Consider the following 18,712-nt stretch of genomic DNA (forward strand, 5'->3'; position numbering starts at 1 on the left):
TTTAGCATCGTGTGAGTATGACGAGCGTTATAAGGATTTCCCCTTTAGGCCGCTAACCATCACTTGACCAAGCAAATATTGAAAATAATGACAAACAGTTTTAAAAGAGATTAGAAGAAGGAAAAGTTGATGTGAACAAACTATATGAGTAGTAGTCTAATGTTCAGTTGCGTACAATTCAGTCTCCACTTATTTTGTGAAAAGCATGCGGTCAGATTGCTATCAGCCATTTTCAGCAAAACACGCTCGCCCTTTAGCGCCACACTGCCAGCAGTGTTGCCCTAGAGATACTCGCATTTTTCATTTGGAGAGAGAAAAATTAAACTTTAAGTATCTCTGGAGCAGAAACAAACGTACTGTATCGAAATTAACTTTAAGTATCAGAAAGTTCATTTTCATCCCCATGGAACAGAGTTTTTTTCAACACTCATTTGAATTGTTGTATTTGTTTGGATTCTGGTATTTTTCAAGACAAAGACAGTGGACCGGTTTGTGTAAGAATATGATATTTTGCATTTACTTATCAGGGGGCCATACTGCTGTAGCATAAGGAAGTTCTTATTAAGTTTAAAGGAAATCCACGCTGACTCAACAGCTGAATTCACGTTATATTTACGATTTGAATTATTTATTAGGTATTGAGAGTCATAAATGGTAACAGTTGCAGCCCAGTGAACACGTTGACTTCCCTTTGATCAACAATAAATGGTAGGCCTAATAAAAAGTCGAGGACGGTACTGGCTTTGTATTCCTGGTAGGAAGCATAATTATATTATCTAATATCATAACATCATAATCAAAATAGCGCAACTGTTGTAAAAGCAAAATCAGATAAATGAGGATCTGGTAAATGGATACATTTTTAATTAAACATTTGTTAACCCGCCATTCAAAAACCTGTTTTGAGTTTTCTAAGTGGATTTTTCTGTTATCTTTGTGTTGTAAAACACAAGTCAGAGAATGTAAATGACATGAGGATTTTACCTGATCTGACCAGGCTGGATTCTGTCAGATGGGACCAGCCAGGGTCAGCTTGGGTTTGCATTCTTCTCGTCAACATCCATCATTAGATGAGACAAACACAGCGAGCAATTAATGTCAGGTTAACACTCAGTTTAAGCTGCAAGACTAGGTTGGGTTACCTAACAGTCAAGCGTGTTTGAATGTATATGTATCTGTGGGTATATCACACACAGGAAGGTCTACCGTTGTTAACAGAACTTTAAATATTATCATATATCTGGTATGTCCATGATACTGAGGGATGAATACTAGAAAAATGTAGTGAAAAATGGCCAATAGCTCTGTGTTTAATGTCCATTATTGGAATAATTATTCAACGGAGAAATAGCAAGATAAGGAAAGAACTAACTGCATATAAAGGCAGTGCCAGGTTTTCATTTACCCATCCATCTGTTTGTCTGTCCATCCATCCATTGATCCATCTATCTTTCATTAATGAGGCACAAAGCAGGTGAATCCTGGACAGGCAACCAGTGTATCATAAATATATATATATATATATATAACAGCTAGACAATGAATTTAACCTTAAAGAGGATTCATGTTCTGAGAAACTGCGGCCCTTATATTTACCTGCCCAGTTGATTCCGTTTCATCGGTTGTGGATGTGAGTGTTACAGTCATCAGAGAGATGCAGTGATGCTCAGTGTTGTACTACTGCTTTTGCCAGGCATTTGAAGTCTGAGGGTTTTCTCATAAGCTTTTATATGTCTGGCGGGTGGTAAATTGAGTTATGGTTTTATGAGTAGCCTTGGTTTATTAAAGAAGTTGTGAGTCATGAAACTGCAAACATGGCTTGTGAGAACACCTATTATAATACCAAACTATTCCGTTTTTATTTAATTACGTTTTACTGGCATTTCATTATGATGATTTTATATTGGTACCTGCAATAGTTTTTTCCCCCAAGAATGTGTATAATGTCCTAAAAAGTATTAAAACATGATTAAGGGTAACCTAAAATCCCATTATGCATAGTTAAAAACTGCAGTCAAAGAGTGCACTGCAGCTACATTAAAGGGGAATTTACAAAATAAAAAAGATCGTTTACAGAAAATCTCCTGCGTGTGCACAGGAAACTACTGCAGTTCGGTTTAAACTCCTTCCCTTGATCTCCAGATAATCTCCACCCTCTGACAATGCCTGCAGGCATCTTTGCTATTTGCATTGGAAGTCCACAGGTTAAATGGAACAAAATTTATGTGCTTTGCAAGTTGTTGGTATTATCCTAATATCAATTTCAACACCTGCTATGTGTCTATCAATCTGTCAAACGGTGTTTCAGTGTTGATATTTACTCGATTTTGGATGACAGGAGAGGGACTTCCTCACCTTTTTTTGGTTTCTAAACTTCAATTTCATATGCAAATTTGGAGCTATCGAAAGGTAAAGAATGAACAAAATGGAGGCACTATGTTCACTTGGAGTACAATTCAGCCAAGTACATAACAGGAACCAATATAGAAAATGACTGTTTCCAGTAGTATATGGTAGATATCTTCTGCGGTAAACATGATGAAAAATGAAGCCACTAAATCCCACTTGAATTCAATTTTAATCTGCAATAGTAATCCGTCAATCAGCAACAGTGATTCAATGTATTATTTCCACAGCTTTTCAGCATTTAATCATGTCTGAAGCACCCGTGGTTTGAATTGTACTGTACTATAAGTGTTGATATTTAGAATTTACAAATGCATTCAGTTAACAGATCTCAGATCAGGTGTCAAAACATACATGAATAATAGCAGGAATAATTTGTCTCTTTGACACTGCTGCTATGAGAGCAAAAAGCTGCACTTCTTCTTGTGTTTCTTCTTGTGTACATTCTTGGAATCCATGGCTAGGGGCAAGGCTTGAAAGAAAAAGGCAGACCTCCCAGTACAACCCGAAACATATTTCTTAGAACTATTTGCTTAGAACGTGCCCAAAACCTCTTTAGATCATAAATTTCTCGTGAATTGTATATGCTGGCAGCCCTTCAGGATTGTACAGATTTTAATTATTGTGCCTCTGACTCCCGTTGATAGACGACATATTGTGCCTGAGGTGGTTCGCTCTGAGGCCTGCCAGTGATGGAGGCCTCCAAACCCAAAGTGGGCAGGCCTGCCATACATTGTCAGGCACCAACATTCTATTGGTTAACACAATGGTTTCTATTGGGAATAAACTGGTGGGCAGTGGCAAAGAGCAAGTAGGTAGTATCAAATATTTAAATTCAGTAGTTATCTGCATTTAGATGTTGCGTGACTATGGTTAGCTTCCAAAAGTATACTTTAAAAATCTGATTGCTCAGTAGGTCATATTACGATGACCTCTTTTAAAATTATATAGTGTGCAGTGAGGGATTTTAGGAGAAAAGATGATAATACACATTTTTGGATTTTTTTAAATATATATATATATACACGTCACCAAGGACTGAATGGTTTTCTTTCCTGTAGATGTATGTCTTCATATGGTGTCTTTTTTAGAATACCGTTTAGATTCCATAAGAACTGTACATGTTTTATATATACAAGTGTAGATGTAGTGCCAGTAAATGTATTGATTTTGAGTTTGCTGAAGTAGTACGGTCAGTCTGCACAGATACGGCGGAAATTGATGCTTATATGATGCTGTCTATGCTTTATTACGGATAATGTTCACTCTTCTGATGATTGCAATGTTTTTTTTTAATGACTGTACAGCATCAAAGGCAGTTTGCATTTACTACATGGGTTTCTTCCACCCCCATTATGCTGTCGGCATAATGTGTACCATTTCCATACTTAACCATTTTCCCTAACCCTTGTTCTCCAGGTGAACTAACTCCCTGCACCAGAAATAGGAACCATAACTTCCCTTAAATGGAGTGTCACCTTCAGCAATGGAAGCTGGCATGAGTCCTGCAGCACACGAGATGGGGACCCCCATGTTTAAGCTTGATATGAAGAGTGACGTGAAGACGAACATGGACCCCTAAGACCTTTGCTTGTCCTGGGATGATGACATTTTTCCCCAAGCTTCTGGAAAAGCATGGCTCTCTCAGTAAAGGACATGACGGATCCTCTGCCCTCGCAGGCGGCTCCATTCCCATTGGATACAAACTCTCTTCCAGGTCTGCGCACCTCGGTCAGGCCTCTGTGTGAGGAGCCACCGTAGAAGCTGCTGGGCCTCACTCTCCCACCTGAGGTGGAGTCACCGCAAAGCAGCTCTTTGTAACGACTGTCAGAGAAGCTTCTCCTCCTGGTATCTGCAGTGCGTTAAAAGGGACCAGTTGCATGGATTGGCACGCCTGCCACTGCTGAGCTTTCCACTGACCATTGTTAAGTGAGAATTCAATATTTGTTGAAATATTTATAACCTTGGCTGCCAAACAGTCAAATGGGGAAAGTACAGACAGTATTAATAGATATTTGTTCAGTTTGTAGTTTATATTCCTTCAAAAGAGGTTTTGAAAGGGCATAACAATGGACTTTAATGGACTAGAATGTATTTTGTCCAGTTTATGTCTATGCATAAACAGACAGGCAATAAGCAATCCCATTAAATGGATTCATTTACAAAACAGATTTAACCCAGGTAGTCATTATGTCAAAGCATCTGGTAATTTGTGTGTTGAGGGATCAGTTGTGAAAATAAAATCTGGAAACAATGACAAATATAGTGCAAAGCCTGTTAGACTTGCGAAATGGCTCAGACGCGTTTTTCAAATAAAACCCCACGTTGCTTTAAAGCATCTGTCTTTACTTTGTCCGAAGACACAAACATCTAAATTTAGGTGCACCGTCTTCCAGCGTGGCCTGTTGTAATTATTCATCCGCGAGGTATTTAGTGTGGAACAGCTGCAGTCTCAGGGACCTCCTGCTATCTGCTATACAGGTGGCACGTGTGGCCCCCCCAGGTCCGGGGGGAGCAGGTAACCAACGGCCAACAGAGGAAAAGCGGCCTGCTGGCACAGCGCCACTCGTAAATGTTGGAAGTCCCGGTAATGACATCGAGCACGGCGGAGCCTGAAATCGTTTCCCGAACCATCACCCCCACCCCCCCCCCCAGCCATGTGCTGGAAACGTAAATGATGTCATCAAGGATGGGAATGATGTGCTTCGCTCCATACCCCGACTGAAAGCGTGTTGTTTTTAAGCACTTCATCGAGAACATCACCTGTAGTTATGCTTTTAGCGCCATCAATCTCACGCTTTTTTTTTCCCCCTAAATGCACTGGATTAAACACACATTTCTAAATTAACTTCAGCAAAGTGGAGAAAAATGTTTATCATAAGCATTGCAAGCAAACACGTCAAAAATTGGCAAGGAAGTCTGACTGGCAAGTTCCAGACTGTGTATGAGAACATTACAGAAGGTGTGTGAATCACGAGGACACACCTTTCACCATTTCTCCCCTTTTTTGTTTGTTTAGTTCCCAGTTAGTGCATGAATTATATTGAGGAACAAACGGTGGTCTTCAGCAGTGGTGGGCTTTTGTGTCTTGTGAGAAAAGCCGTTATAGGATTATTTCCGTTTGTGCAGTTCTCGCTGTCTCATGCCGACTGACAAGCAAGTTAAGAGCAGACATTAAGGAATTGTTCGTAAACAAACAAAAAAAAAAAACATCATCTATCATTCACTGTATATTTTTATTACACGTGAAGAAGGAATCTGAGTATTCACAACTATGCAGAAAAAAAATGACGGTTTAATTTCCTAATGTGTTTTTTCATTCCATCCTAATTTTCACTGTGTATGTGTGAGAGATGGAGAGATTTCACACAGGCCCTAAGGCCATGGCAGACCTCAACATGTCCCACTTCTTCTGAAGATGTGGTTGTAAATTTCACACGTATTCAAAGGACTTTATCCAAGGTCTGGATGCCAAGAATAACAGTCAATCCAGAAGAGAACTCAAACTCTGTTTAATGTGATGTTTAATTCAGCTGGAGCTGATCAGGACCTATTTGTTCCTGCAAAAAAAAAACTGCTGAATTCTTTCAGACCATTAACCAGTGCTTGTTGTGACAATTTGAATTCTTTCTCCTATTTTGAATAGCAGTATTTTTTGTGCTTGTGTTTTGGCACAAACCCCTGGGAAAGGTTGGCTAACAATATCTTTAAGTTGCGTGACAAACAACAGAAAATGAATCTGTTTTCCGACTCCCTGTTGGTTTGGAAGTTATTTTTTTTAACAGTCATGGGGACTGTGGGCTGGGAAAGCCTGGATTCTTTCATCTGGGGATTCCCTTTTCCAGGCTGGAATGAAGCAGGATGGACAACCAAGAACCATCTGAATAAATAAATGCAAAATAGCTGTTTTTTCCAGAATAGAAACAGAAACTCTTTGTAGCACGAACGTTTAGGTCACCAACAAAATAAAAATATTCTAGTATATAGTAACATCAGGGGCAGGGGCATGGAACAGGGGGTCAGATCAACCTGAATCACTCCTCTGAGACGGACAGTAGACCAGCCCTCTTTCCACAGGAAGACGTGCACTCTGAACACAAAACCAAACTGAAAACACAAATGCTTCGTCAAATAATGGAATTTCACACAAATGTTAAAGAACATAAAGGACAATGCTGTTTAAAAATGGACTGAGTGATGCCCCAGGCCTCATGTTATACATACAGTCAGTGATTCATTCATGTTCCATACCTGCTAGATTCTATGCCAGGTCACAGGGGCTCTTAGCCGATCCTGGAAACCGCGGCTGTAAGACCCTGGCTGATTCCCTGTAGCCCATATTGTACATGAGATATATATTTAGGCACATGCGAGCTATATTGAGAACATACAGAATATACATACAATACTCATATTTTAATACATTAATAGTGACAGTTCCTCAAACAGCCACATGTCACATTTACCAAGTCTGGATAACACAGCAATTTATGGTGAACACAGTGAGCAAAGCGCAGATGGACCAGATGAATAACAAATTGTGGTCATTTCTCCTTCCCAAGATGGATGGAAGCACCCAAACACATGTTCTGATGCCTTAGTTTCCATCTTAAACATATTAAAATAGACTTATGTTCAGACGTTGTCATTTTCATTCGTAAACTAAATAAAAAACTGAATGAATGGTTTAGTTATGGCTGAAACAAACCACAGAAACCACATTTAATTGCTGGTGAGACACAGTTGCACAGTGGGACACACTGTTGAAAGGTGGTTTCTATTACGCTGGAGAACTTCAACAATGGCACTTTGCTGGGTTACTTAATAACCTTCACGTTCTGTGTTATCCTTACCATCTCTGGGAGCCATGCATCTTCCCTCAAGCATGCACCATAGCTGCCTATAGATGGAGTACTGGGTCACCTCTTCTTCTCGAATTGGTGGTCGAACCTTCTCCTCCTACCCCAACAGCGGGAACCCATATCCTCACTGCGGTGACGCTACATGCTGATTGTGTCCTATTTCTTAATCAAATTTAAATTATAAATCTGCTAGACCAGTAATCAATCCTGGTTGGCTTTTGCCCAGCAGAAAACAGGCCCAATTAAGACGATGCCAGGTGGCCAGGAACTTGTTCTGAACCTTGGGGATTAGCTCCAAGTTTGGTTCCCGGGTGGGACTCCCAAGGTTGTGGAAATTAAAGGAGAATCTGGATAAAACTACCAGCTAAGTAAAACACACACAGATTCAGCAGATTTTGAACTTGGTTGACAAAATGTTATTTTTTTCAGTCCAGACATAATCCTAATTTAAGACGCTGTCTTGACTATTGGGCACTTAAAAATAAAGCCACAAAATAAAATATCAAGTAAATCGCTCATTTAATTTAAAAGTGTTTCAAGTGTCTTTGTTTCCTTGCTATTGTTTATTGTTCATTTTGCAGTGCAGGGCGGCGCGCAGCTCGCTAAGCGGAAGCGCAGTGAAGGTGCAGCTGGGCCGGGTTTCCACGTGCCACGCCTGCAAATTCATGAAGGCAGCGCCCGACGTTAACTGGAGAAGTTCAATTTGTTTAAAGCAATCAAGCGCGTTGCCGCTGAGCTGCGTCGAGCCGGGCGGGGAGCTAATGCTTCACATACATCATCCCGCTGGTGTCCGTAGCCGCGCGTGAACGGGGGTGGGGGGAGGGGGGGGGGGCTTTATTGGGTAGCTGGCCTGCCGGTGACCCCCTGGTTGCAGCTTCAGCAAATGCCGTCTCAATTCCACGATGCTCACTGCGTTGCAGTGAAGCTCCCCACTCTCTCCTCATCCCTCCCTCCCTCCCTCCCTCCCTCCATTTGTCACGATCCTGCGAGAGGCACCGTCGGAGACAAAGACAGGAATGCTATCAATTCAACCCCGGCTGTGTAGATCAGACACATCCCAACAGTGGACAATGTGTACTTCAGGCTAGAATTACTGCATGCCAGTAGCTCACGCTGGATGCAAAAGCATGTAACAAAATCTTGCGTGTTAAAGATGGAAGTATCCATTTTAGCACCCGGTTATGTCGTGTTGATTTCCAAAGGGGTACATTGGGTGTTGGTGCCGCGGGACTCGTCAGCGCCTTAAAACGTGTAACTCAGCATGAACGAGTAGAGGTTCAGTACAGGACTGACAAAGGACTGAGGGGTCTCTGTATGTTTCTGAAAAGATCCCAGGGGGGGTCACATAGAGACACAGCACACAGAAGCAGAATCACAGGAAGCCGGGGGGAAAAATTACATATTGTTAGTTTGTCTTTGTTGTTGTTAATAATAATAATAATAATAATAATAATAATAATAATAATAAATTAGCATCTGGACCAAGTCTAAACAACTTGTAAAAAAAATATCTTGTGGCATAATTTCTAGCTGTACCATCGTTCTCCATCGAATATCCAGCACTGGCTCTTATGAAGACGCTTACTTACCAGACAAGTTATATACAATATGTAACATACAGCAGAAGCTAAAATCTGTGTACACACACACACACACACACACACACACACAAAATTCATTGTCCTAAGTTTAAGATTAATATAAAGCTATTTCAAATCTACAGCAATTAAATGCTATAAGATACCCATCATTGATTCAACAGTGATTTATCTGCAAGAGTCGCGGTGTTCATGCAGAACGCTGCAAACCTAATGGACACTTCCTGGGTTTTTCAGCAGGCGTCGTTACAAGGCACCACAAGGGCTGCCAAGCCAGTTAATCAGGACCATTCCTGCCGTGACCAGCCTAGCATGGCACACAGTCGCTGCTACACAAGGAAACACGAGCAGCTATGTATATCCCAGACAAGTACATGGGGAGCGATCTGGGGCTGTCAGGCTGACTGACGCTGCCTAATCATTTTCATGTATACGCCAAATAGACAATGAGCGAACACTCAAACACAGGGGCTATTCTATATGGTTCCCAGGCTGAATGAGATGCTCTCCATGACTGTAGCACAACTTACCATGGTATTAGTGCAGGGCTGCATCGCCATACGCTGTCTGTAGGAAGGATTCACCTCATTCGGCTGGGTGAAACGGTGCATTTCAGTGTTTTTCCTCACTGTTGAACAAATCATTGAGAAAAATAGCTATGAAATACTTGGTCAGCCAAGTGTTTACACTTACACTTGAAGAAAGTGTGTTGGGAGGATGTCCATATCAGTAGAGTCCATCTGGATTTTGCGCCATAATTCAAGACAATTCCGTTCGAAGCTGGATGAGGATCAGACGGCCGCTGACGTACTGTACAGGCTTCAAGTGGGCCACTCAGAAACTTGCGCTTTCTTCTTAACAAGCCACTACAGTATAACCCAGGCTGAGAGCGCTGGGTCATCTTGCTGATAAATCTCAGACTTGGCTCTACTGCAGATTGCAGGGTGTTTTCTTAAAAGGTGTGTCTGTATTAAGACATTTATCTTTTAAGAGGACAACAGTTACATAGCCGCCTGCTTCATTGCAGGTAGGACGTTACATGGTGTGTTGGGATTTCAGGAGATGTAACAAATATGCGGATCAGTCGTCTTACCAGATACTCATTTTCCAAGAGACATTTAAGCAGGATTTCCCACTTTCTTCCTGTCATATACCATACCGATATATTTTTAGAGGACTTTGTTGACCTGAAAATAGGACTTTTTTCATTCCTTGCTGAGAAATATGCTTCTTCAGAGATTCCAGTAGGTTTTGGCTGTTTTTTTCCAACTGGCAAAATCCACCATTATCTCTTTGAATGACATTTGGACTCTATGAATCTGATTTTGTGAATTTTGGAACACCAAGATAAAAAGAGCATACGCTTTTGCGGGAATGCCATATATGAAGGGCGCTTAAACATTCAGGTTATAACACAGAAAAATGTGGAAGCACTGACCTCTTGTAACCTTATATAATGGGGAAAAAAACCCTTCTGCATGTAGTTCATGCTTCATACATCAGATAAATTTATATTGAGGCAATCTACAATATCATACACAAATATGTAGACCTTTGGCATCAGAAATGTAAAAAATGTGAAATGTAGCTGGAAATTTCATTTTATACGGAGCTGACAGTTTCTAGGCATTTATAAAGAAAAAACAAAAGCTGAAAATGCTGTATCCTACAACAAAGATGAATGTTTTACAGACAGTATTTTATCGGTATTCTCCAGAAAAGGCGCAGTGCCAGGGAAAAAAAAAGCTCTCGTCGGGTTTAAAATGCCACTTTTTAAAAGGCAGAGATTTGTTGTTTTTGGTTTAACAGCCTCTCACGTCATTAATTTTGTTGCCGTCTGGAATGTTCTGGAATGGAGTGACGTTACGAAAAGGCAGAAGCGCGGTGGTCGAAACAGCTGGTCCCTATGTATGTTCAAAACACGATCTAGGAGGAGATGTTTCTGCTGCAGACAGAGATACATCGTAAAACAATAACCCATCTAGCAGGTGATACTTGTCATCAAATTTCTTTCAGTTATTCTGCTAGTTTTTAGACACTGGGTAATTTAAATGTGGTTCTTGATCAGGAATACTGATTATTCAAATACAGAGTGGCATACCCAAAATTGAAAAACTACAAATTAAAAGCGTATTTCATTCATTCATTCATTCATCTCCATCCCCACTGGTGGAGTCCAGAGCCAATCCCAGAAGCAACAAGCACAATGCAGGCAATAACCTTGGACCGGGCACCAACCCCCCCCCCCCCACATTCACACCTACGGACAGCTTGGAAAATCCAATTTACCTTAACATGTTTTTAGACTGCAGGGAAACCAGAAAACCTGGAGAAAACCCGACTACAACATGCTGGAAATATGTAAACATGTATGTAATGAAAATATGTAAACATGTATGTAATGAAAATATGTAATCATATAAAATAACACAACAGTGCCACTATTAACCACTGGCTCATAAAAACAAACCAGTTCCTACTTCCTGCTCCCCACATACAGTATAGATGTGACGTGGTTCAGAGAAACTAGAGAAACCATGGAAGAATTACTCATTAAACCCTCATTAAAAGTGGAGTCATGCTCCATAACAAACTACGCTGCAGTGCTTTTCACTGCATTGACACTTGGGAAGTACCACCGAGCGCAATCCGGGTCGGACGCTACCATTGGTTATGAGGAACAGGTAAAGTGGTGCGACTCCAGCTGCCTGACGGTGATGCCAACTTGAATTTATTTCTATATAAAAGGTCAACTGGATTACACTGCTTCAGTTGTTATCTAATAAAGGCATTTAATTAATTCACACTGAGCAAGGAGTAGGTACTCTAATTAGCAAGGGTCTCACGTTTACATTACCGGAGTGGAGGGAAATTGGTTGTCGCAGGCAAAAGTCATAGTCAGTAGTTGGAACTGCTTAGATTCATAAGTTTAAAATGAATTCAGTTTTTATGAACTGAATTTCTATAACATGAACAGGAAGATCACACCTCATACATTGTATTTTTGTCCTTGTTTGTACCAGATGCAGCCCATTACCAACAAATACCGTGTCTCCTATCTTAACACAGCTCAGCGAGTGTGAATGAATTTATATCCAAAGGTAAACGGAGAAACCGCAAAGATTTATTTACTGAAAGAGACACAGGGGGAAGGCAAGTAGGTGAACGCTGCATGACCCCAAAGCTGACACCAAGACAGATAAGAGTATCATGCAAATGAACATTGTGAGCAATTGCATTCAGTCACCGTTGCTTCTAGAATTCCATCAACCCCCCCCCCCCCCCTCACCTTTTCCGCTATACGCTGTAAGAATATGTTACACGGCAGCTCTCATTATCAACAAATGTGCCCATAAATTTCCGTGCAACTGCCAGCAGACAATAAACCCAACAATAATCTGTTACATACAAACAACGACCGGAGTAATTGTAACGATAATAATTTTGGTTGTTGTCAGTGACGTCGCTCTCATTTTACGTTTTGTAGTCTGGCCCATTCTCTTCAGGCTCCGAAAAAGATGCAGATTGCTATCGCCGGGACGGAAGCCCAGGAGCACATTCCTAAACTGGGCTTCTGGGCGAAATGCAAATGGAATGAGGCAGCAGAAGGACAACGACAAGCCATTAGGACGTCCACAATCATTCCAAAGTTATTCATTCTTTTAGCTAAGGTGTGCCCTAACCATTTCTGAGGCAGCTGTTTACTTCAGAAAAAGAGTTTCTTCTAATAGAAACCGATTAAGAACTTAATGATCTGATTACAAGGTAGCTCTCTTTATTGTACATTTATCATCATTAAGGCTGCAGGAATAAATATTTATCAAGGAGAAGTAAAATGGTGTACAGGTATGCATTGCAAATAATTAACAAGTGAAATTTTAAAAATTATTCCACAATTTCGCACCTGAATCTTTTTTATTTCAGAAATGGAAGTCAAATTCTTTGGAAACCTGGACTGGAAAAAAACTGAGATGCATTTCCATTTAATTTCAGATTTAGGAGCACAAGGAGCAGATGAACTTGGCATAAATAAATCACTTCCAGATGAAAGTACTCCATATATCTGGCTATCTGCTATAACCGCATAATCAGTACAGTCTATCTGAAGAAGCTCACGTAACAAGGCAGGGCAGACCCTGTACGAGGAGCCATTACATCACCGTGACAAATCGTTAACGATGAACAAGCATGAGATCAGTTCGTAACCAACAGTTAATATGTGGTGAATTGATACATAAGAAAGAGCATAATATTGTATTATTCGTGTCCCCTCAAGTAAAGTGTTATCCAGTTAATCTAATTCTCAAAAAATGATTTTCCTGACCTTCTGTTGTTGTCTGAAACCCTACCAGGTATGTGCTATACGAACACCTTCGACATTTATTTGCACAGCTGCCCTTACACCGCATATTGTCAATAATCTCAGCGATTGAAGACTGGCAAACAGCTTTTAAAGCATGACATCACAACATTGACATTCCCAAACAGCTTTTAAAGCATGACATCACAACATTGACATTCCCAAACAGCTTTTAAAGCATGACATCACAACATTGACATTCCCAACACACCCACTGACATATAAGCAGAACGTCAACAAGGCTAATCATTTCATCCATATTCAGGCAGCTTCTCCAGGTGACAAATGCAGTAATTTCATTTAGGAAAACATTAATCTCATTTTAAAAATTCATATTAAAACTAATTATATTTTTCATCAGATAATAGATAAAGGTTAATCAAGGTAGCTTGGCGGGTAGCACAACAGCTGTCTGTCTGTATGGTTTAGGGTTTCCAATTCTTGAATCTCTGCGTGTTTGTACAGGGTTTTCTCCCACATACCAAAACATATCATTAGAATTACTGCTTGTACTGTCACTGCACAGACTGCAAGGGCCCATGGTGATATGCTACTCTCAGGATTTAAACCAGTGACCTTCTGATACCAGGTACAGAGGCTTTACCCACAGAGCCACACACCACGGTCCTGGGCAGGTTCCATAGGCATCATTGTCCTCTATTGGCCAAACAGAATGGATGCAGGTCAGTTGATTGTTGAACACAAAATCTATTTAGCAGGATAATAATCCTCTCCATGCCATTTTCCTTACCAGTCATCCAGTGTAGTGCTGCAAGGTATATATTGGTATATTCTATACATACTGCATTTTGCATTCTTCTGACTGACTACTTCTGACTGTCAGTGCCTTAAGACCAACACTGAAAATGCACCTTATATTCAGTATGGAGGTTGTGCATTAATATCCACTAGGGGGCTCAGAAGGGACCTACACATTTGGTGAAATTGCACACACTTAGGAGTTAATTAACCCTTATGTGTCACCTTAATTGAATTCAGGCAACACAATTGGAAACCACTGTGCAAGCAGAGCACATTTCTTTCTTTGAATCAAGTCCCATTTATCATTTTACCATTAGTGTTAAACATATCATTTTAAACAGCCCATAATCAAAAGACTCACTGTGTTGCTTTCCCCGTTATTTCCATCTAAGAATACATTAGTGTTTAAAGAAACTGTGTATTATTTCATCATATATAATAAACAATAATTTTTTTGTTAAATTCATATACTCACAAAAGACACCTGTTATTTTTCCAGAAAATAAGGATTCATTCATCCTCTCAGTATTTACTACAGATAGAATAACACATTACAATGAGTGTTGCAAGATTTAATATACTTATGACATTTCCTAACTTTCTCTGTGGCTGCCTACGGTTGTACCGTAAAGTCTGTAATTTAACGCTCACAGTTTATTTCTTAGCAGATGCTTTTATTCAAAGCGACACACTTTTTTTTTTTTAGAAAGCAGGATCAGACAGAGTCCCTGGAGCTGCTGTAATTAAGGGTCTTAATTAAGGACCCAATGGCAAGATCACTATGTTAACCATGGGATTTGAACTGGTGACCTACTGATTACAGACATGGCGGTTCTAACTGACTGAGCCACAGACTACCACCCCACCCCCCCCCCCAGCTTCCAGTAACAAACAACAAAAATAAAATATTCTTCCAATTTTAAATGTAGTAACATTTCCATCCATCCAACTTCTATTTGCCCTGGTCAGAGTCACACATGGCCTGGAGCCAATCAGGACGCCCAGGGCACAAGCTTGGCATACACTCTGGATAAGCTACCAGTCCACTGCAAGGCAAATACACGCTACAAATAATTTACAGATGGCAATACGTTTATATGCGTGTCTATGGACTGTGAGAGGAAACCTGCACGGTATGGGGAAAACAAACTCAGATGGGGTTCAAGCCCACAACCCTGAGGTGTGAGGCACATTCCCTAGAATATCAAAAGTGGTTATTAAAAACATCTGATGGTGCCAAAGGAATATTTTACAGAACTTTCACTCAATCGGTTTTTCTAGTTCATTAAGGTAATATTACCCTGAATCACTAATCCTTTGCCTTATATTGCATTATACTGACAATTAATTCCTTTAATTAATTATTAACATAATTAACACTCCTATGTAATGATTTCCATTAAAATCAGATGCATGCTCTGAAGAGTTCACTGTTCACTGATGGATATGGATCCATCCCTAGTAAAATTAATGGTTGACATATCTCGGGGGTTTTACTCCATAGCATTGCATCCAAATACCACCAGAAATTATAATTCAACAGCAACAATCACAATATATGAAGATTTTACAAATGCACTTGATAAATAAAGCAGCAGATTTCCATCCATCCTTCTTCCAACCTGTTTATCCAGTACAGGGTCACAGAGAGCCTGGAGTCTTTGGCAGTAAGCGCAGAGGAACACCTTGAACGGGAGACTAATCCATCACAGGGGCATAAAGACCCCGCAGGCAATTAAGAGATGGCATGTCTTTAGAATGGGGGGGGACCCACACAACATGAGGAGGACACGCAAGCTACACGCACGCCCGGACGCACGCATACATAGGCACATGCACGGGCATACATACATACACACACACACACACACACACACACACACACACACACACACACACACACACACACTCTCCATTAATTTCTAAGGGACAAACCCTAATCCCAAGAATGACAGCCTTAACCACCACCCTGCCCTAACCTTAACCATAAGTAACCAAACAAGATTCATCATAAAGATAACAGGTTTTTAACAGGTTTTTATCACATTGTGGGGACATATACATAACAACCCCCCCCCCCCCCCCCGATGGCTGCTGATATGGTGCAGGGTCTAAACCTTCCATCAGTGTCATGCAACAAAGATGCAAACTTTCACCAGATTTCGCTGTGAAATAAACAAACAGACAAAAGGGACATTTGAGATAGATACGGTTAAAGACACCTTTACATATGGTATATGCTGAGACAGCAGGCAAGCCATGTCAATTATATTTTCCTCTGGTTTATGAATGAATGAATGTAACACTTTGCAAGACACTGAAGGCACCTTACAGAACCAATGTGGAGTCACTTCAACCATCACCACTGTGTAGCCCCCACCTGGATGATGCAATGGCAGCCATTCTGTGCCAGTACGCTCACCACACAGTAGCTATAAGGAGGTGAAGGGGCAGGAGTGAGCTCACCAAACAGATATCGGCCAATGATTAGGAGGACAGATCTTAAAGAACCTCAGAGGATCATTTCAGCCAAGGCATTGGGTACCACCCCTGCTCTTTCAAAAGATGCCCACGGGTCCTTTATGACCTCAGAGAGTCAGGACCTCGGTTTTACGTCTCATCCGAAGCACGGCACCATTTTTACAGCATAGTGTCCTAATTACATATTACATGGTGCATTACCCAGATTTAACTTTTATTATGCTATGCATTATAAGCTTAAGCCACAAAATAGCTATAAATTCTAGGTTTGAGCACCCCTCATATGATTTTAAGAACTTATAATTTGCTGTAACTTTTGACGCTAGTTATGCACGTCAATCATAGTTGGTAATTGCAGTTAATGGCTACAATACTAGGCAGCACATAAGGAGTTTCCATACACAGTCTATTAACTTAAAACAGTCCAGTAAAGCAACCGTGTCTTTTACAAGGTCATTAACAGTTCGCAGTAGTAAAAACAATAATTAAAATAAAGAAACTGTTTCAAATTCTTGTTAAAAAGACAAATATGCATGTGTTACACCTCTTTTAAGCTTCATTCAACATAATATGACTTATGAATCTTCAGAAACAATACTTAAACTCTTACATGCATGCACGTAGAAAAAAAAACATATTTTTGACAATATCTGACAAATTGTGATATTTATCTTAAATAATGGAAGATTTGGACCCCAAATTGCCCTCCATCATTTTAATGTGACATGCTGTTAAAATTTGCAGGCTTAAATTGCAAGCACTTTGGGAAAAGCATAAACTAATAAGCAGATTTTGGGAATGAATATGGAGCCACTTATCCCTGTTGTTTACACTGTTTTCTAAATGGTCACTGACGCTCCAGGGTTGGCATTGCCGTCTCCTGAGATGCAGCCCAAAAACTAGGATAAATCTCTTCATTAGTATGTATTATAGCACCTTTCAGTTTATGCTGAAGAAAAAAATGCTTATTACAAGTCAGGCTGCCAGTGAACTGCTAAGCAACAGCTGTCAGTGACCTTTGCAGTGACTCACGTGGCCTCCTGACTCCATCATTAGCTTTGATCAGAGGTCGGCCTTAGCCTAACCACAGAGAAGACTTGTGTTAATAGGTCAAAACTGTTATATCAAACTTAACAGAGCATTTGATAGTTATATTAAGCAGAATCACCGACCAGCAAGGCACCACTGAAGTACCCTGAGCAAGGTACCGCCCCCAAGCACTGCTCCCCGGGTGCAGAATTAGCTGAATTCCCCTATGTCACGACGTCACACATGGGTTAAATGCAGAGGACACATTTCGTTGCTGCGCACTGTGTGCTGTGGTGTGTCAACAATGACCACTGATCACCAAATTCTAAATTCAGTTCTCTCTGTATACAAAACTCATTTGGGAAAATGCATAAATCGAAATTAATATAAATGTCACCTTCCATTATTCAACCTAGCCTTTTTCCCAAAATTCCAAACCTTTTCTTTATATTAACTAATGAATTAGTGCAAGTCTTACAATTTTCAGTTTATTGGGCATATGATTTTGTTAATTCTAATAAATACGTAACACCTTTAAATAAGAAGCTGCGAATAACTATCCTCCATATGTATCACATAGCGACCTTAAACCATTACACTTCCCACTTTTCCAGTAGTGGTGGCACTCAGACCTACGTTCTATGCATAACATTTTTTAAACTGAACTATTCATGCACATAAATCTTCAAAAATGCGATTTCCTAATAAGAGAACTACGCCACTGAATCTGCTGCAGAGACTACGTTAAGGTTCATGAAAAGCTACAACACAGATAACAAATGAATAATTTCAATTAGTTCACAGCCATAAGTTACACCAAAAAAATACAAATGAAACTAATTCAGCTCGAATGTACGTTCCCGATTAGTTGGGAAGTTGTTCGTAATTATTTATGTATAATTTAGAGCTTAATGAACTCATTGAAATTTAGAGCCTAGTGAACCCCAATTAAAAAGATCAAATAAAAGCATGCATAACGGTACAGTAACCGATTCATGATCAGTCCGGATGTACCTTACGGAGAATCTCCGGATCACACTGGATAAGCATACGATCAGAATCGGAGGGCAGAGTATGGACGTGATTTGCCGCGATCTTAGCGGTAGTCTGTAGTGTAAGCTGCCATATTTCATCGGCCGGATGTGCAATCATGGGACAGCAGTGGGGCCGTAAACAACGTAAAGCTACGTTACGTGACGTCCGCATAGAGTTTT

General features: G+C 40.4%; 1 protein-coding gene and 1 long non-coding RNA gene across 2 annotated transcripts in view; one reads left to right on the plus strand and one right to left on the minus strand.

The window, feature by feature from the left end:
* The window catches only part of LOC111854617 (homeobox protein Hox-C10-like), a 69,178-nt gene extending 64,437 nt beyond the window's left edge, over window positions 1-4,741 (plus strand). Inside the window, exon 3 of the mRNA XM_023832758.2 lies at window positions 3,826-4,741. The gene's annotated coding sequence lies outside the window, so the exon portion shown is untranslated. The remainder of the gene's footprint in view (window positions 1-3,825) is intronic.
* A 332-nt stretch (window positions 4,742-5,073) lies between these two features.
* Window positions 5,074-18,630, minus strand: LOC111854673 (uncharacterized). Its single transcript, XR_011992615.1, has 3 exons — window positions 18,513-18,630; window positions 9,397-9,494; window positions 5,074-7,365 (listed from the first exon to the last, which is right to left on the minus strand). It is a non-coding gene; the product is annotated as an uncharacterized lncRNA (long non-coding RNA).
* Window positions 18,631-18,712: the final 82 nt, after the last annotated feature.

The sequence above is a fragment of the Paramormyrops kingsleyae genome, chromosome 8 (assembly GCF_048594095.1).
Source record: "Paramormyrops kingsleyae isolate MSU_618 chromosome 8, PKINGS_0.4, whole genome shotgun sequence".
NCBI lineage: Eukaryota > Metazoa > Chordata > Actinopteri > Osteoglossiformes > Mormyridae > Paramormyrops > Paramormyrops kingsleyae.